The sequence below is a fragment of the Monodon monoceros genome, unplaced genomic scaffold (assembly GCF_005190385.1).
Source record: "Monodon monoceros isolate NGI ecotype Baffin Bay Population unplaced genomic scaffold, NGI_Narwhal_1 Super_Scaffold_12, whole genome shotgun sequence".
Taxonomy (NCBI): domain Eukaryota; kingdom Metazoa; phylum Chordata; class Mammalia; order Artiodactyla; family Monodontidae; genus Monodon; species Monodon monoceros.
In genome coordinates, this window is record NW_021703768.1 from 102,198,531 (window position 1) to 102,222,334 (window position 23,804).

Here is a 23,804-nt window from a genome sequence, read left to right on the forward strand (position 1 = left end):
ACAGTATAACAATATAAAAGTAAAAGGGGGAAATAATGTATGAAATAAGATTATCCCAGAGTTGGTTCCCAACATGCATGTCGAAAGGTATGTGGACTACCTAGAAATAGGCTAAAAAGTTGGCTCTAGGCTTCCTAGAAATCAGCGCTGGAAGTAAGTATGAGTTAATTGATTTATGACATCTGTAAGATGAAAACAAACCAGCTGTTTAAAAGAACCATATCTCTTCCTGGTATTGTAACATAAAAGGAATTTATTTCTTGGGTCCTCATGTAAAAGATATGATATGATATAGTAAATATTATCATTAAAGTATTCCTACAGTAATGAGTTTCATAGGGTTGTTTCTTAGAATGTCCCTCAATGAAAGCAATATCACAACAGAAAGGAAGAGTTTGGTAAAGCAAGTCTATGAAGGTGTGTTTTGGGGGGCAGTAGAAGAGACACAAAAGAATGCGGGCCAGATACACCTGACTAAATCCAGTGATAAATTTGAGAGTATCTGTTGCAATTGGACTGCATATTTTTTAGCAAATCCTCCAAAAATATTTTTTAAGATGAATTTTCAGTATCATGCAACAAGCAGCTTAAAGTTATACTCTCAAACACGTCTCTCTTGCTAATTAATGGCAGACCTATTAATTAGATGGACATCCTCTTATCAAAGCTAAGCCTAATCTGGACAGGTTAGAACAGATACTACTTAATTTCAAACAATGTAACTTCCTATTGAGTCCTCAAGGATAAACTAGTTGAAAAGAATGCCTGGGGTATAGAATTGTTAGCAGTTAACAGTTGGAGAATGTTTACTAAAAATAATTATTAATAACTATTTGTGTACTTACATGGCTGAAAAGACCTATATACATAACGAAGCCAATTGTACGCAGGTAAATATTGGCTCTTTGGTTTAATGATCCTTTCACTCATTGGGACTTGACATTTGGAATAAGAGTTGATTAAGATGTATTTGACTACAGAACATAGTAATTCTCTGACTGGTGCTGTTTTCTGTGAGTGCTAAAATCCTTGAAGCTGTGCTTAGAAAGAGGTCTTGGTTTCCCTTCAGCCTGTCCTTTTCCAGCCCTCTTTCATATGAATACTTATAGTTGCTCTAGTTCAGCTTGGTATAAATCACTAATTTAGGATCCTCCTTTTCCCCCCTTTCTTTCTCCCTTCCTCTTTCCCTTCCTCCTTCCCTCCTTCTTCTTTCTTTCTTTGCCTAAACAGGTTCAATCTAGAGGTCTGTATTGAAATTTTAGCTCTGCCATTCACTAGCTGAGTGATCAGAACGTTGCTTAAACTCTGAGTCTTAATTTCTCAACTATGAAAAGGAGAAAAGGACACTTACCTACAACAAAAGGATGGTTTTTAGAAAGTGCCTGACACTCTTTATTCAGGCACTCAGTAGTTGTTAGTTTCAGTCTATCCTATTTATTATTATGTAAGGCTTGTAGGCAATACTGATAAAATTATACTAACAGTGACATTTGTAAGTGGGTCCTTGTCTTGGCAACTGGGGTTAGGCTCTACCTCGTTAAAAAGAACTCAAATCCTTCTATTTGACTTGGTGCCTGTGGTAGGCAGAATAATTGTCCTCCCAAACATGTCCACACCCTAATTCCCCAAACCTATGAGTATATTATCTCACATAGCAAAAGGGGCTTTGCATTAAGATTAAGTTAAGGATTTTGAGACCAGGAGATTATCCTGGATTATGCCGGAGAACTCAATGCAATCACTGAGAGAGGAAGGCAGGAGAGAATCAGAGGAGATGTGATGATGGAAGCAGAATTTGGTGTTATGTGATGATGGATTTGAAGGTGGAAAGTGGCCATGAGACAGGGAATGCAGGAAGCTTCTGGAATCTGGAAAACATGAGGAAATGAATTCGCCCCTAAAGCCTCCAGAAGGAACATAGCCCTGCCAACAAAAAAATTTCAGCTCAGTGAGAACCCTTTTGGACTTCTGATGTCCAGACCTGTAAGATAATAAATTTGTTTGTTTTAAACCACTAAATTTGTGGTAATTTGTTACACAGCAATAGGAAGCTAATATTGTGCTGTTTTCTGCTTGTCTCTTTTCCAAAGGCTCTGTTATTTGTAAAGTGTGGGAACTAAAGGTAATCATTGCAACTGAATTGGGCTTGTTTCTGCACCTTTTCAATGGACGGAGCTAAGACATATCTACATAAGATTCCTGTGAGTTCATGATGATATTTCCCATCCAAATTCAGGATTATTGGCTGTTTAGTTGGTCTCTTCTTTCATCTGTATCAACATCAGGGATGGTAGAATAAGATACCATAATTATTTTGCTTTATCCCACATTACACATATAACACTCTCAGAAAAACAACAAGACTACCACCAACAATATGATTACTGAAAGGTTAAAAAAAAAGAAAACTTTTTGCGTTGTTTTTTTTTTTTTTTGTCCTTAGGATATAACCTATGAGGGATATATAGTCAATTTACTATATTTTAAAGTCCCTTGGAGTTACAATCTTTTAAAAAATCATTTTACATATACAGGATAAAATCATCATTCTTTTCCTCTATTTACCAGTCATCACTCCAATATCTGCCAGATAACTATTTCTATTTCTTTGGACAATGTTTTAGCCTATTGAGTTCAGTAATAACTAACATTTATTATAACAATCACATACAATTGCGTTTTTCTGATATCTGGAAATGAATCCTAAAGCCAGATTCTATTTTCTTTTTTGAAACCTTGATCATGACTCTGTTGCCTTTTCGACACCACTTATAAATTTCAAGTGAGATATCAATGTCTGGTTTAAAGGCATGCAGGAGGAAGCTGAAGACGGTAGCTTTGGTTTGGAGTCCAAACACTCCACAACTAGATTCTCTTTAGTATTCCAAAACCAGGATTAAGTTGATTAGATAGCTTGTAAAAACAAGGGGTACCCCATCACTAAGTACTCAAATAGCTATAGTAATTTTAGACTACAGAATTTATTCCACTGTAAAGAGACCAAGTTGATATCTCTTTGCTGATACGAGTCCAAATCAGAAGAGCAGAGGTAATATTCGGAAAGGCAATGAGATACAGGATGACATTGGCTTTCATTGTCATGAATATAAATTGACAAATACATACTACTATGTAACAGAGTAACAGTTCTAGAGAGTAGCAAGTACTGGCATTTGGTTGAAGTTTATTCTTAGTTAATATCAAGTCACCCAAGCTGGGAGAAAACAAAGCATTAAGTCACAGTCCAGAGGGTTAGGTCTGCAATTGGCAGGGTTTCAGCCAGAAGCTTAGGTAGAGGTGCCTGGTGACTGGAGGCAGCTGCACTGAAATACAAAGCTTTGACAGGGTGTGGCCAGCTCTGTCAATTAGGAGAATACAAACCTGAAGCCAGGCAGCCTCACAACAACAGTAAGATAGTCAGAGATTATACTAGGGCGAAGCCAAAGACATGAAGCGGGACTGAACTACAGTTTGGAATTCAAGTGTTCACGTGGACACAGAGCCAGGCCACAAAAGAAAGAATACAAATAGGAGAGACAGGGGTGAGCTGAACCAAAAGCCAGGAATGAAAGCTTAGTGGTCCGGATTCTCCAGTTGCAAACGATAGAAACTTGCTCTGCTAATGCAAGCAAAACAGAATTGAGTGAAAGGCATTGTGTGTGTGTGTGGCGGGGGGTGGGATGGGGGGTTGATAAGGGTGGTCTAACAGAGTTAACAGGAAGCTGGAGGTCCAGGTTTGGGCAGAATCCAAAATGCTCCAAAGGCTGGGAAGTAAGATCATAGCCACTGTCCTAGAGCAGAAACTGTAGGGTCAGAATGCTGCTCTTGGATGGAATGCAATTCCAACTGTTTTCAGATTCCATGTCCCTCTGCTCAAGATTCAAATTTAGGGGCAGGGCATCCATTTGGCATTGTTTGGGCAATGTGTCCCCTATTACTCTTCCCCACCTCATACCATACCTACAGGAAGCCAGAGCCCCAGGTCAAGGAATACAGTGAGATGGAGAAAATTTATCAAAAGGAAATCTGGGTGCCCTTAAGAAAGGGTAAACAGATGCTGGACAGCCAATCCACCATGAATGTCCAAGTATACATGGTAAAATAAAGAAAAATAGGGCCTGGAGCAAATTAAAATACTGATTTGCTCTGAACCACTAATCCAGTTCCGTAATTCTTGGACTTTTAAAGCTATGGAACAGCTTGGGACCTGATATTTTCAACTATTGATTATCATTCATGTTGAATTAGAAAATGAAGGTTCTTAGGGGTCACATGGTAGCTAACAATGAACATACATTTAGTGCTTTCTATATGTTAGACACTGTGGTAAGTGGATATATCATTGCATTTAATCTTCCTGATATCTATATGATGTAGGTATTACCAGTTCATTTTACATATGAGCCAACTGAGGTTCTGACTACTTAAATTGTCCAAGGAAGGAAAATAGAAGGAAACTGAAAAATGGTATAATTCTAATTATAGAAGAAGTAGAATGAGAACTAAACGGAAGTGAGGTTCTAACTAAGGTATCCTCTCACCTCAGTTTTAACTTTTGTTGACCTTGTGATCTTGTCCAGTCAGATATGGCATTGGTAGCACGATAGAAACAGGTGGGAGGATGAAAATGTGTCAGGAATTTAGCAGTACTGCTTGGTGAAGAGAGTGATGAAGTTAAGACCAAGAATGACCAAACATGACACAGGCTAAAGAAACATAATTAAACACAGGTTCTGACCCCAATCAAGGTAGTCCTTTGTTCACTGTCCAAAGGGCACAGGAAGTTCAGGCATGGCTTAGATGAGCTTTGGCAACAATGTGGTACTATCCGGAAGAAGGATATACTAATCCAGTAAGCCTAGTCAGTGGGTGATATCTGAAGAAGTTTAGTAGTTTGAGCCTCAGAGCAGGACCTTAGCCAGTGACCTAGGGTCTAGTCAGAACTTGGACTAGTGAATAATTTTCCAAACCAAGTTTATACCTTCTCTATATTGGATGGGGTTCTGGGAAAGGCTACAGTTTCAATTAAAAAAGGAAACCAAAGGAGAAGTCCAATGCTATAGACTGGGAAACCATTATAAGGAATAACAGATAGGGGAGTGGCACGGTTGGAGGGCTACACTCTAATCCAGAGCTCCTACTTGGCACTCTGCTTCTTCAGCCAGAGGACTGTATGATTCCTGTGCGTGGGGCTGATGAGACAGACACTCAGTCTTGGGCAGATGTAGCCCATGAGCTAGGATGGGCTCTTGAGGAAGATATTGGAAAATGTAATTATGGAAAGTAAAAGGAGACCAGGGGAAGGAAAATGGAACAGGGACTAATGATTATGGCCATCTCTAAACCTTAGATTCATATACGATCCAGAATTCAAACTGTTCGTGAAAACATTACCAAAAAAAAAAAATCACAGCTTTAGCTAACTCTTCCATTTATCACAAAACAGCATCTTTCAAACAGCCAAACTTTCATAAAAGCAGCCAAACTTCAGGTCTTTTAATGGAAAAAAAACAAAAATTAAATTGCCTACTTAGAGATTTAACCACTTTTTTTGGCAAGACACTTTTACACTTTTTCATGGTGCTTGTAGCTTTTCTCTATAAACAGTTTTCTTTATTGAAGTTCTTTCTCTTAAGGATGTATTCTTTTCCTCTATGAGGTTTTAATGTTATGTTATTTACAATTGTCTTTCCTTATTTTTATTCTGTCTAACCTTTAGCTTCTCTTTCATTTATAGATGACATACTCTCTACATAGAAAGTATTCCTGGGCTTCCCTGGTGGCGCAGTGGTTGAGAGTCCGACTGCCGATGCAGGGGACATGGGTTCGTGCCCCGGTCCGGGAGGATCTGACATGCTGCCGAGCGGCTGGGCCCGTGAGCCATGGCCGCTGATCCTGCGCGTCCGGAGCCTGTGCTCTGCAATGGGAGAGGCCACAACAGCTAGAGGCCCGCATACCGCAAAAAAAAAAAAAAAAAGTATTCCTTTGAGGAATGCTGTGGACTGAATTGTGTCCCCCCAAAATTCATATGTTAACCCCCTAGCCCCTAATGTGATAGCATTTTGAGATGAGGCCTTTGGAGATAATTAGGTTGAGATGAGCTCATGAGGGTGGGGCTGTCATGATGGGATTGGTGCCCTTTTAGAAAGAGGAAGAGAGAGAGAGATCACGTGCATCGAGGAAAGGTCATATGAGTACACAATGAGAAGGCAGCTGGCCATCAGAAAGCCAGGAAGAGAGCTCACACCAGAATATGACCATGCTAGCACCCTGATCTCAGACTTCTAGCCTCCAAAACTGTGAGAAAATAAATTTCTGTTGTTTAAGCCACTCAGTCTATGATATTTTATGTCAGCCTGAGCTAAGACAAGGAGTCTTAAAGATGTGATTATAAAATACAATACTGGAGGTTATGATAATAAAATATGATAAATCCTCTCAGAAAAGTTCTGTGATTCTTCTACTTTTATTTTTGCCAACTACAGAATACTTAAAATCGTCCTTCCTGGGATGTATAAAACAGTGTCTTGACCCTTTCTGGCTTTACTCATGTAACAATCTGAAGGAAAGCTTGCTAAGTGACAGCTTTCCCCAAACCTAACCTAGCTGCTGTCTGTGACTGGCTTTCTCCCAGAATCCTTCCTTTGCCTCCCCTGACTGCAGGCTTGACTGGGGAAGATGTTATTTTCCTAGTCTGAGTAAAATGTGCTGCTTTGCTCCCAGGCTCTGGCTACTGTTACAGTGTCTCATTTTGCATCCTTCCTGTTTCTACTTGACTATCTACTTCTTCTTTTCCTCTTATTATTATTATTTTTTAATGTTTAAAAACATAAAAAATTTTGAGGGCACGTACCTTAAAATTTTTTTCTCTTCCAGTTTTGTTGATATATAATTGACATAGGGCACTGTATAACATGTGTACAGCATAATAATCTGACTTACATATACATCATGAAATGATTACCACAATAAGATTAGTGAATATCCATCATCTCATATAGACACAAAATAAAAAGAAAAAAATTCTTTTCCATGAGATGAGAACTCTTAGGATTTACTCTCTTAACTTTCATATATAACATAAAGCAGTGTTAATTGTATTAATCATGTTGTACATTACCTCCCTAGCAGTTATTTATCATATAACTTCCAGTTATAAGACCATTTACTTTTTCCTAATTACATCTGTCCTCCAGGTGAATGAATGTTTCCTGTGTTTTTATTTTGAAAAGTTTTGGTAAAGATTTTAATCACATAATTTTGTATTTTACATTTAACAGGTTATCGCTTATATCATCTTGGGCAAGTCAGTTCATCACTTTGAGACCATCCTTCCTCTTTCCTAACAGGGAAAAAATAATAATGGCTGCTATATTACTTCACAGGTTGTTGTCAGAATCAGACAGAATCATATAAATCAGAGTTTGTGCAAATGTTGGTTGTTACATTGTTAGTTGGGAAATATCTGCCCGTATTTAACTCAGCCAGATTGGCCACATAGTTGAGTGTAGATTAGTCTTTGGTGCTTATTTGTATTTTTAGAGTATTTCTTTTTTTTTTTTTTGTGGTACTTGGGCCTCTCACTGCTGTGGCCTCTCCCGTTGCGGAGCACAGGCTCCGGATGTGCAGGCTCAGCGGCCATGGCTCACGGGCCTACCCACTCCACAGCATGTGGGATCTTCCCGGACCGGGGCATGAACCCGTGTCCCCTGCATTGGCAGGCAGACTCTCAACCACTGTGCCACCAGGGAAGCCCTTAGGGTATTTCTTGACCAATCTGTGCAAAACAAGTTTGGCTTAGGAGAGTATTTTAATGGTATGAATGAGGGGTGGAGGGGAAAATGATTATAACACAAATCTATGTGTTAGTGCTCATAATCTTTAATGGTACCCTGGAAACTTGTATTTATCACATTTCTCTTTTGATAAATGCTTTCTTTTCATGTCCTACAAGTGCTTTGCTTGAGAGAGAGATTGATAGGTATATTTTGCAGAAAGTAAAGCTGGTCATTTTTTCTTTTTTGGTAAGCAGTACGATTTCAAGGGCTTCCCTGGTGTCGCAGTGGTTAAGAATCCATCTGCCAATGCAGGGGACACGGGTTTGAGCCCTGGTTCGGGAAGATCCCACATGCCGCGGAGCAACTAAACCTGCGCACCACAACTACTGAGCCTGCGCTCTAGAGCCCGCGAGCCACAACTACTGAAGCCTGTACACCTAGAGCCTGTTCTCTGCAACAAGAGAAGCCACCACAATGAGAAGCCTGCGCACTGCAACTAGAGAATGCCCGCACGAAGCAACGAAGACCCAGTGCAGCCAAAAATAAATAAATAAAATAAATAAATTTATTTAAAAAAAAAGATTTCAACTGGGAGAAAGAAAGAAATGGAATAGTTTTCCTGCTCTAATTGAAGGTCTTATTCCTACAGTCTCTCCACTCTGTTTGTATGGGTGTGTCTATGTGTGTACGTTGGCATGGCTGGGCAACCACAGTGAGTGTGCAGAAGGGTGAGAAGAAGAGAAATAGTAACAGAAGTAAAGAATCAAAAGATGTAAGGGAGATATTGGAACACTTACACTATCTCAGATATGCAATTAAAGGCACCCAGAAATTTTACTTTCTTTTTCTTCCCTTTTCAAATTCCCACTTGATAAATTGTTTTTTTCCTAAGGAATTCATGATAGTTTTAGACTGAAGTCATTTTGAAGTAACTCTCCCACCCCCGCTTGTTTTAATAGAAATATATTAGTAAAGATTCTTTTGCTTTTATCTTGTTTTTCATAGTAATCATAACAGTTGTTGCATGCCCAAATGTTGGGACAAATATTTACTTATATCTATAGAGGTATAAATTCAACAGAATAAAGTTCAGGGTGATAAAAAATATGACACTGCTTTGGGAAACATGAAAACATATTAATAGTATATAAACACTTGAAGAGTAGCAAATGCTAGGAAATATGGGGCGACACAAAAAATTAACTATATCTGATGTACAATATAGCAGATGGAAATTATGATCTGTCTGCTTATGTTGAGACATCACGCTACAGAACAAAGAGTTTTGATTGAGATGCAAGTAATTTGGTCTTTCCCTCTTTAACACAGGCTGTTTTCATATTGCCAGTTTTTTCCTTACAAGTTAATACAATGACATGAAATTTTATTGGCTTCCTACCTAGGTTACCTGTGGATTTTAATCTATAGGAGCGTCTAGGTCAAATTTTAACAAAAAGCAGCCTTTACTGAGGTGTTTAAAAACATAAATATGTATTCTTATCCATATATAATTTAAAAATGTGATTTGATGATCTATTTATAAACTTGTATTTCTTAAACATTTATCAGAACTTTGAGGGGTCAGTAGAGGTGTTCTTGATCTAAACTGTGGTTTTTGAGATGGAGAGTATAAAATGGTTTGTTGGTCATCGATGACAATAGTTAGAGTTCCCAGTATTGTAGACATTTCTTCTCCATTTAGTGAGATAGGGTTAACTTTGTTTCTTGTCTAGTTTCGGGTCCTGGGATATATCAGAAAAGTGGAGATGTTTTATTTATTAGGCAAATTATTCTCTATCCTGAGCATGCACAAATCTTCATTGCGTTTGAGTCTCTAACAGAAAGATGGTAGTGTGGTAAACACAGAAGCAGTCCTTACTATCACTTTCCTCTAAGATGGATAATACCAGTCACTTCATAACCTTCAGTTTGAGAAAGCATGAGAGTAGAGTTAAAAAAAGGCACTGTTGTATTACAAAAACGGCATCTTTCCGTACTAACTACCCCCTGCAGATTACACATCGACCCTATCATCAGTCTGCTAAAGTAGAAATGGAGAATGAGATAAATCCTCAATTATTTTAAAGTGCATTTGTTTCACTGGAGCCTTTCAAATTTTTCGTGTGTGTGTGTGAGAGAGAGAGAGAGAGAGAAAGAGAGAGAGGGAGAGAGAAGAGACTAAAGACTTCCTTGATGCAGCAAGTGTACTGAAAATATAAAAATATGTTTGATAAATAAAAATTTAAACATAGCACCAGACTATGATTTTTCTTCATGCACACCTTTATGTCTGACTTTTGATAGGTCTTTAGACACAATTTTTTAAAAATGATAGTTTCAGAGTCTTCTACAATGCCTTCATGGTGGATCGATTTCCATACAGGTCTTCCATAGTAGCATATCTTCATCCCAGTTAACCAACCATAAGAGAAAGAATGTAATCTTCTGCCTCCCCTCTGTGGGCAGAGTGGACTGGAGAGTAGAGTCAGAAAACATCGGTTCCAATTTGTGTCTACAATTTGATGACGTGAGTGATGTTGGGCCTCTAGGAACTTTAGAAGGTTCACTAGAAAAACCGAGATAATAGCTACCACATTATATAGTCGAGAGGGCTACCTGAGCTCACAAACGAAGTTCTCTATAGACAGCAAACGGAATGCAAACGTGAGCCACACTTTATATTTCTAAGCAGCTGAATCCCTGATACAGCCCTGGATTTACAAGAAAGTGGGGGAAAATGTCAATCCAGTGAGGTCACTCCCTCTGGCCGGGCCCTAAAATTCTTTGGCACCTGAAGGGCTGTGGTCTGTACACTCGGAAAAGCCTCGGCACCCCGACTTGGCACAATGGCGCCCTTAGGCTCCTGCTCACTCAAGCAGCGGGGAACTTTTCGTAGCTCCTCCAAACCATGGGAGCGTTTTCTCCCAGCTCTCTCCACAGACCTTGCCAAACGTCTCCTCCCAAGGCCTCACCCACGGAGACATCGCGCATCCACAATTACTCGACGCTCGTTACGCTCACCGCCGGTGCGGAGGTGGGGAGGAAGGCGTGGCTTCGCCTTTATAAGCCTTGCCAGCCAATGAGCGTGCTGCCTTTCTTCCGGTCGGCGAGCCAACCAATCCGAGCAAGTCGGTGTAACCTTCGGCTCTACTCGGCTCTTTTCGCTGATGCGGGCAGCTCGAGTGGCCGCCGCCGCTAGAAAGACGCTTTCCTTTTTAATTTTTTTTCCAAGCGTTCACTTCCGGGTCCGGCGCCGATCCGGATGCCCGAGGCAGAAGGATGTTTGACCTCCGGATAAGCGAGGCGCCGCTGTGCATTCATTCCCAGCTGCATTGGTGGCGACAGCCGCGGCCCGGGCGGCGACTCTCCGGCCAGAGGCGGCGGTAGGACGCACCGGCAGTAGTGCGGCGACCGAGTACGAGCTGCGTTATCTCCCTCGCTTGTTCCTTCCCCCCTACCTCGCTCGCTCCCTCCCTGCGTGCCTCGCTTTCCTCCTCTGGCCGCCGGCGGGTGCGATGTGCCGCCGCCGCTGCCCCAGCCGCCGCTGACTGACGGACCGGGGGGCGCCGCCCGCGCCCGGGACCGACCCGCCACTTGCGGCCGCGCCTTTGAGGTAAAGCCCCGTTCGCGTTGGCGCCTGGCCGGGAGGCCCCGGCCCGGCGGCTGCCTCGGCGCGGCCGCGGCGCCTTCCTCCCCGGGTGGGGCTGGGCGGACTGGGGTCCCGGGCTGGGTGGGGTGGGGTGCGGCGGGGGCGGTGCCGCCGGCGGGGGCCCCGGGGAGGGGTGGGCGAGGACCCGGGCGGGCGGCGCGGAGGCGCTGGCTGGAGGCGGCCGCGGCCGGGGGGCGAGGGCGCCTTGGGCTCGCTGCGCAGGGAGGGGGCCGCGGGCGGCTGGCCGGGCTGGCCGCAGAAGTTGCCCGAGTGGTGCGGAGCGAGTGGGGACGGCGGGGAGGTGGGCGAGCTGGGAAAAGGCAGAGGCTTTTGGGGGGAGGGTTGAGAGGTCGGGAGTGCAGCCCCCAGCGCCCCGCGATTGTGTCCAGACAATTCCCTTCGGAGCGGGGATTTTAGGCAGGCCCTTCGGAGTGGGGATTTTAGGCAGGAGGGAGAGAGCCGTCTGTCGGCTGGAGGAGGTGTCGGGGTCAGCATTCATTTGTGGAAGAAACTTCCCGATGGGGTATTTGTTTTAAGGGGGGGGGTAGGGATTTACCTATTCGATAGAGCTTTTGACTTAGCTCAGAACTTATCCAAGGCATTAGTCGGGGGCTCAGAATTACTCTGATGGTTACTGTTAGGGTGCTGCTTTGTTTGTTTCTCCCACTTGCAAAGGGGAAGTGACCCACAGGAGCGTAGGCTCTCTTGGTCCACAGCCCCCGCGTTTCTTTTCTGCGGGGTGGTGATGGAGATGTGTGTTTGCTCCTGGGGTGAGGGTAGTTAGGCCTGTGTTACGATCATTCCAGTTCTCCCAGGGAAGGAGGAAAAGTTAATGGGTGGGAGTGTGTGTGGGAGATGGCTACTGTTGCTACTCTGTGCGAATTAGTTTTAACTCTGTTGTAATGAGTACCAAGGCTGCAGCAAGTGACCCTTTTTTAACCTTTGGTTTTAGAACATCGACTTTAATTAGAGAATTAAAAACCTACTGATTTTTAATAAGTTAAGGAAAGAAGTTAGTACTTATTTCTTTTACGTTTGCAATTACTTCTTGTGATAGGAATGACATTTGCCCACAGATAGTAAAAGAGGTTAAACTATATCTGAGTTGGAATACTTTTTAAAATTAAAAATATCTAATAAGTAAAACCATGTATATATTTTTGAAGAATATTTGCTTTCCCTGTAAATAAGCAGATTGTGAAAGAAAAATATCACAGAAGTTATAAGATGTGAGGCCAGTTTAAAAAACATTTCCCACCAAAAATCAGATCTGGTTTGTGACATTCTTAATAACTTTTTTGGCAGAGGGGAGTGGAGAGTTGTGTTTAGTGTATTTTGTAATTATTCCCAAACTTTGCTCCAACTGTATTCTGAGTTAAGATCAATTATTTTCTTATTTTATATACGTTAGCCTTTATAGTTGCACAAAAGATGAAAATCATTTATGGGAATTGGAAGAAAGGTGTAATAAGATAAATTGCATGGCTTTGGTATAAATTTGTAGCAGAGTGTATAGACACTTTTGCATTCAGTGTGCTTGCATTTCTGAATATGCCTCAGGTATAAGGAGTAAGTAGTTCTTATTAGAACGGGGGGACAGAAAGTTTAATTTTGATGTTGATATGTATGAGACTTTTGGGGGAATCTTGGAAAATGATTATCTTTTCTGATGGTTTATTGTGCTCACTGACCTCTTCTGCCATTCATCAACTTAAAAACTAATGCATTATATAATTATTGACATTTTCATTGTTAGATTTGCAAGCATTAACTACTAACAAAATCTTCAGCACACAGAAGTCACTTATTCCTTCAAATAAAAGAACTAGGATTAGAACAAAGGAATAGTTTAGTTCAACCTGAACCTTTACTTTGTGTAGGGGACTTTTACTATGTGGTGAGGGTGGAAGAGTGGTAGAAACATGAGGAGGACTAAGACCCAGGACTAAGACCTTTAAGGGAGAAGCAGACATGCACAGAAATAATTGCAACACAGGACTCCTGTGGGGTTTATTAGAAATGTATGGAAGCATGCGTGTGTGTGTGTGTGTGTGTGTGTGTGTGTGTGTGTGTGTGTGTGTGTGATACCAATTTTGACTGGGGAATTATAAACGAGGTTATAGCTGGTAATACTCCATTTGGGGCTTAAAATATTTTAATGGTCAAAGTGGGTCGGTGTGTGTGTGGGGTGGTGTGGGTAGTTTTGTAGGTGAAGGGAGCAGTTGAGAACCAGCATGCTGGTTTGCTATCATGGGGCCTGTTGAGCTGGACCTAAGGCTGCTGTGCCAGGAGGTCTCTGTGGGAATAGAAGCTGTAAAATTAGGTGGGGATCAGTCAGTCCATGGAGATCTAGAATGCCTTGTATTTAAAAGTGAGTCAGTTTAAGGTATGAAGGTCCAAGTGTATAGATTCTATGCTGATAGCAAGTAGGTAGGCAAATAAGGCTAGTAAGTTTAAAGGAAACAAATTAGAATAGTCAGTTTGTTATCATTCATGCTAATGGAGGAAAGCAGAAGAGTATATAATCTAAAACAGTTCCTGCATGGCTTTATCATATTTCTTTGCTTGCATTTGGATATGAGTGTGTGGTAACCTGGTAATTGGTTTTATATGAAATAAATCTAGATTTTAAACATATGACTTGGGAAGAAATGGGAATCTTTCCCTTTTCTTCTCTGGGTGCCCTCTGTAATCCCCTTCATGCTGGGAATAGACCATCATTCTGGTGTGGTTTATTGGTTCAGATTTTTTCAGAATGGAACAAGTAGTTGTTTAGTTTCAAAGGGCTTCCCAAAAGGATGTATCAAACTAAATAGTGGGAATCTGAAACAATAAATAACAAAATACAAGTCATTGGATAGTTATATTATTGTTAATACACTTTAAGGTGAGATTTGCTATGGATAAAGTGAAATGTGAAGAATCTACATAGGAAGAGAATTGACTATACCAGTAAGATGACAACATGAGAGACTTCCACAGTTATGGATAAATATATACAGGATTTTTAGTCATCTTAAATATTGATGACTCTAAAAAAATTTAATCCCAAACTTAATCATTATCAAAGGAGTGCTTAGAAAAATATCACCCTTATGACACCATTGTTTAATCATCTAGTCATGTAACAGGGGAGATTGTTTGATAGTTTTTTACTGACTGTTCCCCTCTTAGTGTTCAATAAGGATTTACATTATAACTGAATTTGTATCTTGAACCTCCCGATAATAACAATACCTATTACAATTTATTAAGTGCCCACTTGGTCTAAGGACCATAAATGATAACTGTTAAGACAACTCTGTGAGTTAGGTGGTGTAAGCCTTGCTTTTGACAGTAGGAGGCAGAGTTTTCTAGAATTTAAGCAACCTGTTTAAGATATATCTTGGAAGTAGCAGAGTGCATATTTAAATCTTTTTCTTTTTTTTTCTGACTTCACAGTCTTAGACCGATGATGTCTTCTATAATCTTCCATATTCTTCCTTTTTGTCTTTTCTCATGCAGTTGGCACTTAGTGGTATTGATTAATGTTGTTAGTATGTGTTTGGGTGTTTGTTCTTTAAGATAATTTCTTTGGAAATGGCGGTTTTGGGATATCTGTAGTTCTCTACTAGTAGTGACTCTCTAGGAGCAGAAGATATGGTTCTAGTAATGTAAGCTAACTCAGAGTATCATTTTTGTGCTGATCTGTAGGAAAGAACCATACATGAGATTGTTAATGTGTGGAAATCAAGTGTGTATTGTCTGTTAATGAGAAGTGACTTTGGAGAGCCTCTGAACTAGTCAGAAAACATGGAATGGGACAGATAAGCGGGGATAGGTAAGTTTTAGAGACGCAGTGGAGACTGCTGTTAGCCATGTTTTTTCTAGCTCCCTTCTCAAAGCTGAGATTTAGGAACTATAAATGTTTGGGTTTCCTTCTATAATGGGACCTATGGAAGGTGCATAGTGATTTGTTCTTAAACTCTCTTACATTATGTTCTCCCCTTCTACTCCCTGCCAATCATCCTAGTTCTGAGGAAGAATTCTTAACAGTGAACTTGAAGTACTTGTGTATTTGGTAGATAAGACACACATTTTGATCATTTTCTTTACTAATGATATATCACATAGTTATAATGTAATTAAATGAAAATCTATAGCTAAAACCTATGTCCACATGACTGTATCACGTCCACATTTTTTATAGCGTTTACTGTAATTAGTAAATTCTCATGATGTGTATACTCTTTTTCTTAAACACAAATTTCTAATGCTTTCTTCTTCAGTGAGGTAATGCAGATTTTAACTGTATTCAAATTTATTACATATATTTAGTTGATTTTGTGTTGAACTACTTTCCTTAGCTGATAGCTACGTTGGAAAAACAAGGGGGCGGGGAAGAGGGTTTCTCTGCCATTATATTCTTCATCCCGATTGAGAAAATTCATATAAAGTGCCATGATGTGATGCCTGGCACATAGCAGGCACTATGCAGATCTTTTCTTAAATTTAGGGGTTGCTGATATATATGAGTTGTCAGAGTGTTGATTGGTGCATAGAATGAGCAAAGACTTTTGGGGATAGCCTATTACAGGAGAATCTCTGAGCTCACCTCTCTTTAACCCACTCAAAAGATTAAGTTGTACTCTTCATTCATTTACTACTTGATGTCCATGCTACATTAAATGGCAGTAGACTACCCTCTAGTTTGTTCTTGAACTTTTATTCCTACCGGTTATTGTATACTGTGTATACCTACCAAGAATCATTTGTCTGTGTACCCAGCAAATTGTTAATGGCAGTTGTACTTGTTGTAATTACATAGTTTAATGAGATGTTATTCAGTGAACTATGAAGGCGAAAAGGTGTTTGTATGAGAGCCAGTGACTGCTTTGGAAACAGGTGAGTAGCTGAAGTCACTTCCAGTTAAAATCGGTGTAGGTGAAATTAAATGACTAGGGAAAAAACCCTAAAAGTTGTAGATTTTGCAATAAGATTCTGCAATAAAATTGCTTATAAGTGTTTGTGAGATGTCTTTCCATGTTTAAGAAACAAACTGGAAATCACAGGTGATGTACTATGGGTGTGGTTTTTGCAAGAAAGATAAAGTAGAACTATAATCCATGGACTCATGCTTGAAGGAAAGGCCTTGGCCCTGCATTAAAAGACTGTCTTGTGGGTTTCCCTGGTGGTGCAGTGGTTGGGGGTCCGCCTGCCGATGCGGGGGACGTGGGTTCGTGTCCCATTCCGGGAGGATCCCACGTGCCGCGGAGCGGCTGGGCCTGCGGGCCGTGGCCGCTGGGCCTGCGCGTCCGGAGCCTGTGCTCCGCAACGGGAGAGGCCGCCGCGACAGTGAGAGGCCGGCGTACCGCAAAAAAAAAAAAAAAAAGACTGTCTTGTGATTGTATATTTTTGTGTTTTAGTTGCATTAAAATGTTTAAGGTAGATTCTTTTATGATTCCCCTTTTTAACTAAGTTATGATCTGTTGGTTAATAATAGTATATTAAAGGGGTATCTACTTCTAAAGTAACACCTAGTTTATACTCTCTCATAGAGATTTGTTTAACAGCATCGTCTTTTAAAAAAGAGAAATACTGGTATTCCTGAACATATAGTCATTCATATGTTAGGGGGAATTGTTTAATTATTAGGTCACATGGTTCCCACATGTTTCCTGATAGGATCCCTCGTCTGATTTCGTATGTTACCTTTCAGCGTTTATTACAGCATCAGGGTTGGAGAGAGCCTTCTTGTAATTCCACCATCTCCTCAACCTGAGTAGGGACTGCAGGAGTGAATTGGTAGAGGAAATTGTCCTTTGGAAGAGGAAATGCCATACCCAGGAGCAGTTGAGCTTGGTGCAAAGGGTGCTGGTCTAACAGCTTACAGTAACTACTTGCCTTTCTTGTCTAGCTCAGCCCAAAGGCAAAGGAAAGCTTATAGGTGTTGAAAAAGGAGGTCGAAGTTGGAGAAGGAAAGGTAGATGGGGTATACTCTTTATCTTGGTGTCACCACGTTACAACACCTGAAATGCAGTAGCTGAAATGGAATGCTGAAGTATGAAGGCAGGGTTAGTTTTTCAGAGCTTTGGTTAGCCTCTGTGAAATTTACTTGGCTCTGCTTTCCCATGTGTGTTGGGTTCATCCTCAGACTGGTAGCAAGATCCTGGTGCACTGGCCAGGACATCTTTTGCGCAAGCCTACCAACATATTTTCCCCTTCATGTTTTATTGACCGGAATTAGGTCACGTACACTTCCAAACCAGTTATGACAAGGGGGACAGGGTTATCATAGTGAGTTTCTACCAATCAGGATATATACCCTTGCAACTGGCGATGGGGTCACATTTCCCTGAGTTACATGATGGAGGGAGGATATTTTAAAAAATTGTGGGAAGGAGGAATATAGGGGAAACGGATGTTAGAGAGGCAATCAATAGTGACCACCACATCTACACATCTGCTTGTTTTAAGGATGAAAATAAATAATGCATCTAAATGCACTTTGAACTTTAAAGTGTTGTACAAATGTAACGGATGAAAGATTAGAAGGCTGCTTCTATATGACTATCTTAAATATGCTCAGGTATGAATATTTTAGGAACTGAAAACACTGCTAGTTTTCTTATTGACTAACTCTGAGTCAGTACAATCAGTTAAAGATTATACTTTTTTTCATGGAACTCATAAAGCTATTTTAACTTTAAATTAAACATTTGTACTTGTAAACTTATTTAAATTTTTTCTGTGTTGCTACCCTCCTTCTTGGACAAAACTTGTCCACATCTTTGATCTCATCAGATTTCTTTGTCATACCTGGAGGAGAATAGATGCCTTGAGGAAATGGGAATTTATCAGTCAGAGAAATGGTTTATTTTGAATCAAGGAATCTGATTGAGGTAGGAGGGAAAGGTGTTACATATCTTGAATACAGCAAAAAAAAATAAATAAATAAAAATTGTGGGGGCTGGGGAGAATCACAGACTTTTAGAATTGAAATGAATTGTGGGAAGGTTGAGTGAAATGCTTAAGTCACACACCTGGTTGGTAGAACTCTCCTATCCTCATTGATAGTGTAGTGCTCTTTCTGACCAAAAAGTGGGAGGCCATGAAAAGTTTTGTCTACTTTGCAGTTTTGCTCAGGACCATGGGCTAGTTATGTAAAGCAGTCAACCAAGTACCTTTAATACAGATATGTGGGTTCTCAGGGTTTGGAAATTTGTAGCCAGAGTTGGTGTGTGTGTGTCTGTGTGTGTACGTGTTTAAGTAAAACAAGCAAACAGACAAATCTTTTAATCTTCTCTCAAGCAGTCGACAAAAACAGCATGCATACACACACACACACACACACACACACACACACACACACACACACACAGTAACCTCAAACCTGGACTGCTGAAACGAAAATGCAGAAGCAGAATGAGTGCTTGGAACAATTCATATATTTTTATTTTCAAGAAACTTGTTATCTTAAAGATTTCTTTGTTTTCAGTATATGTAAAAGAAAATTGTGTGTGTGTGTATGGGGACACATATGGAGATACATGTATGTATAAATACATAATTAATATACAGAATTAATTGTTGTAATTCTAATTGTTGCAGTGTTGTTATAAATATACAGAGTAAATCCATCCATCCCCTGGAAGGATATTTACGTTAATGACAGATATTTATAGATTTGGAATGATTTTTATTTTTATACTTTTTATACTTCTCTGTAGTGTTTGGATTTTCAGCTATGATTATGCATTATTTTTACCATTGGGAAAAAATATTACTTTTTTTTTTTTGAGGGAAGAAAATAAAATTCTGGGGTGGAATGTTTTCTACCAACCTAGAATTTAACATATAATTCCACTTTCATTGTATATTACCTTAAATAGAGTGTGCCTTGAATGCACTGATACTTTGTAATAGTATTTATTTTAAAAATTGGACTTATTACAAATTATATATCTTAAAATTTTAAGTTGAGGGGCTTCCCTGGTGGTGCAGAGGTTGAGAGTCCGCCTGCTGATGCAGGGGACACGGGTTCGTGCCCCAGTCCGGGAAGATCCCACATGCCGCGGAGTGGCTGGGCCCGTGAGCCATGGCCACTGAGCCTGCGCGTCCGGAGCCTGTGCTCCGCAACGGGAGAGGCCACAGCAGTGAGAGGCCCAAGTACCGCAAAAAAAAAAAAAAAATTTTAAGTTGAAATTGGCCGTATGATACCATTTGATACAAGTATATTTAATGAAAGTGGACTTCTGAATTTTTTTAATTATTAATTTGTTATCTATTTTTTTAACTTGTTTGGTTTTGACTTCAAGTGGTATACTTGGCAAGGTATCAGAGTATGATATATTGGAGTCAAAGTTATAGTCAGAGTTTCCTGTAGTAAAAAGGGAAGTGAAAATGTTTTTTTCCCTTACACCCAGTCTGTGTTATGTTTATTTTCTATTTCTGTGAAATACTTATTATATATTCTAGCAATGAATACTTTCAAATGGCAGGCAAATATAGTAGGTAATGTTATAGGGAGAGAAAATTCCCATAAGACTCTTCCACTAGTCTAACTGTGTGTGTACACATGGCTATAAGGCCTTTTCATAAAATCCTAATTTGGTGTGCAAAAATAACCTAGTATTGTTTTGGAGGTGAAACTAGTAGGTATCAGTTGTTGATGACATTTGAAAAAGAAACTGGTATTTGTAGATGCATATTTTTGTAAAACATTATTTTATTTTCTCCTTTTGTTCCAAGGATCTGAAAACAACATGAACACCGCCACCCCCCCACCCCCCAAAAGAAGTGTAAATCTTAAAGATGTGGAATCTTGTAATGCCAGTTTTTATTTTAAAAAGTGGTAGATTATTTACTGAGCTCTTTTTCTATCATATGAGTGTCGGCATATTATGGCTAATATTTCTTTATATATTTGGGATTCTGAAAATATTTGTAGTTAAAATATCAAAATGTAATCAGCTCTTTAAACTCATTCTCTTGAGTATTTTCTGATAGTCTGTTGGAAGTTGATAACTGGAATGTGCATTGTGTGTTTATTGTATACTGTTAATCTAAATACTAATGAAGGTTTTTTTTGAAGGCTGATTGAAAAATAAAATCCTGAGCACTGGGAATGAGAATTTCAAATAAGTTAAAATAAATTTTACCATACCCACTTTAAAAAAAATCTTCCAACTGAAAATTAGTAAATTTTTTTCTGTGACAGAGTAAACGAGAGAACAAAACTGGGCAATTTTAATGACAGTGCTTTCAGTCCTTGCTGTAGGGCTGGGAGTGCTAACTTACTAGTAGATGAGAAAAAAGGATTTGTGGAGAAGGCAGCTTGGACCAGTGGTTCTCAGCCCTGACTTCACATTAACATTTTCTGGGGAGCTTGAAAAAATTACAGATATTGGGATTCTACCCATGCTACTTTATATTTGAATCTGGGGATGGGGCCAAGGCATTGATCTATTTTAGGATTTCTACAGGTGATTCCAGTGCGCTTCAGGGTTGAAAATGACTGATTTCTCCTTCTTTTTATACACATCTCTTAGCTTTTTTTGAAAAAACGTCTTCCTTTTACTTTCAAATTCTCTTTTTAATCAGAGATGGAGGTGTGAAGATGAGATAGAAATGCATAGAAAATATATGCAAGAGGACCAGGTTAGTGAAATGACTTCTCTTCAGGGTTTCATACTCAGAATGCTTAGTGAAGACACTATTTATTCCTTGTTCATTAGCAGCTTTTGAATAGTGTAGCACCAAAACTTGAAGTTTGGAAAATTTGTTAAAGGGAAATTTATCTAGAATAAATTAAGGTACCAATTCAGATGCCCCTAGAAATCTTAAGAAACCTAAGTGATGAAAGCAATCCTATCTTCAAAGTTAGTATAAGAATGTTGCTCATCAAAATTTGATTAGTTTTAGTTACCATATTTTATTAGTTATATTTATCATATTTGCAATATCATTGAGTTGTATTTTTCATGGAACGTAAGGATGGAAGGGGCCTTAATGGTTGTTTAGTATAACTGTACTTCTACCGCTTTACTCCCTTTTTTTTTTTTTTTTTGTGGTATGCGGGCCTCTCACTGTTGTGGCCTCTCCCGTTGCGGAGCACAGGCTCCGGAGCACAGGCTCCGGACGCGCAGGCTCAGTGGCCATGGCTCATGGGCCCAGCCGCTCCGTGGCATGTGGAATCTTCCCGGACCGGGGCACGAACCCGTGTCCCCTGCATCGGCAGGCGGACTCTCAACCACTGCGCCGCCAGGGAAGCCCTTTACTCTCTTATACCGTTGTTGATGAGGTACTGTCTCTGTTTTTCCCCTTGGCAGAAATAGTTTAGTAATTAAGTTATAGTATATTGTGCGTATAGTATATTGGTTATATTGTATGTAGTCAGTAAATATATACATATAAATGCACTATGATAATAGGGTTTTATGATTATTGTGTCTTATCATTTATGGCAAATCAGAGTCCATGGTAACTTATTTGCTGCTGCTTCCTAGGTCAGGAACACTCTTACCAGTTTTAGCATTTTTCTTGTGACAACATAAGAGCAAGCCATTTTATGAGTTCAATACATTAAATTCCATTCAATGAACATTTTTTGCATGGTGGCAAAATTGGATTTGCATTTCTTCTATAAATTTCAAGGGTTAGATTTCTGTAAACTGCCCTGATAGGAGAATTTGTGTTAGAGAAATTTAAGGGTGGATAGAGTGTAGACGGCATATTATGTGTGAACCATTGGGAGACTTTTAGAATTATTTTGAGTTCATCAAAATACTACAATAAAAGCACATGATAAAGAGGTTACCACTTACACTTTGCACATATAATTAGTAATAGAGTAATGGGTACTGTTCTATAGGACCACAATTCCTTATCAACAATTCTGACATCTAAAATGCTCTGAAAACCAAAATTCTTTTTTTGTATGTTTGGCACAAATTGGTTTTCTTCACAAAACCTGTTGTGAACTGTTCGTCTTTATTTCATGTATTTGTAGGTTTCACTGCAGAAATAGTAAACGTTTAATCATGGTGTGCTGTCCCAGACTTCTCTGTGCCATTACAGCTTTCTCTATGGGTGTTAAAAAGTATATGGTGTTTACACACTGTATCACCTGTCAGAAATGCCCTGAAAGGGCTTCCCTAGTGGCGCAGTGGTTGAGAGTCCGCCTGCTGATGCAGGGGACAAGGGTTCGTGCCCCGGTCCGGGAAGATCCCACGTGCTGCGGAGCGGCTGGGCCCGTGAGCCATGGCCGCTGAGCCTGCGCGTCCGGAGCCTGTGCTCCGCAATGGGAGAGGCCACAACAGTGAGAGGCCCGCATACGGCAAAAAAAAAAAAAAAAAAAAAGCCCTGAAATTCTGAATTGCAAAATGTTTAACTGCAGGAACTTTGGAAAAGGAACTGTGGAACTGCATTAATTTGCTTCTGCCATTTATTTCTTGATAGAAACTACTCAGCATCTTAGTCCTCTGACATGGAGTTTGAGTAAGATCCTGGTAAATTTCTTTTGCCTCTTGTAAATATGTATATACCAAGAGGCACTTTATTTTAATCTGTGTTTATTTCTTTAGCAGTTGAAAGTTTTTCTGGTTTTTTGATACTGGGCCTTGTGGGGCCCACTGTGGTCCCAGAAGCATTGTGTAATTAGGATTCTTGAGATGGAAAATGTTTCAGGTAACTTTGGCATAGCTGAGTATTCATCACACTCTCTTTAGTCCTTGGGGTTATGTAATTTTACCTCTGTACATGGTAACTTCATGCCACAACACCTGCAGGCAGCCCTCTTTTTACATATCTTGGCTTCCTTTTTCATAACAAAGAAGAGGTGTGGTTGCAGTGCCTCTATTTTAGTTTCCTTAAACTTCCTTAATTTGTTTTTAAGAGTTCACTGCAAAAACCTTTATACCTACTCTGGCTTCTTTTTTTTTCCCCATCCTGTCTGTTTCTTTTTCTCTTTTTCTTTTCTTTATTACTTCCCTGCCCCCACCCCCTTTAAAATAATATTCCTCAGCCAGAGAAGTTCATACTGATGGTATTCTGTATCAGAAAAATACAGAAAAATGTTTGCTGGAAAGGTGACAGAAGTAAATCTGCATATTCTGGTATTTCTCTAAAGAGGACCTTTTGTAGGGGAGTGATTATTGTACTGCGTGTGCAGTGATAGTGTTCTGTGTATATGGTTTTTGCTTTCTTTCCATCCTTAAATACTGAAGGGTAATGGGGTCGTGAGCACTGTGGTACATGTATTTTTGTGTTTACCAAGATTCCAGGCACTTTAAGGTATAGATCCTAATGGGAAATTTAGACCTTATATGGTTAGGTTATGTGCACTTGCTATGTGCTCTGAAAGCACTATAATTCTCTCGTAGGACAAATTATACCTT

General features: G+C 39.9%; 1 protein-coding gene across 4 annotated transcripts in view; it reads left to right on the forward strand.

Annotated features, from left to right (window-relative positions):
• The first annotated feature begins 10,932 nt into the window (after nucleotides 1–10,932).
• The window catches only part of CSNK1G3 (casein kinase 1 gamma 3), a 156,506-nt gene continuing 143,634 nt past the window's right edge, over nucleotides 10,933–23,804 (forward strand). For 2 of the 4 annotated variants that reach the window (XM_029216280.1, XM_029216278.1), the window contains exon 1: nucleotides 11,012–11,391. The gene's annotated coding sequence lies outside the window, so the exon portion shown is untranslated. Of the gene's footprint in view, nucleotides 11,392–23,804 lie in introns of all 4 variants that reach the window. The other 2 variants (XM_029216279.1, XM_029216282.1) reach the window with 2 other exon arrangements.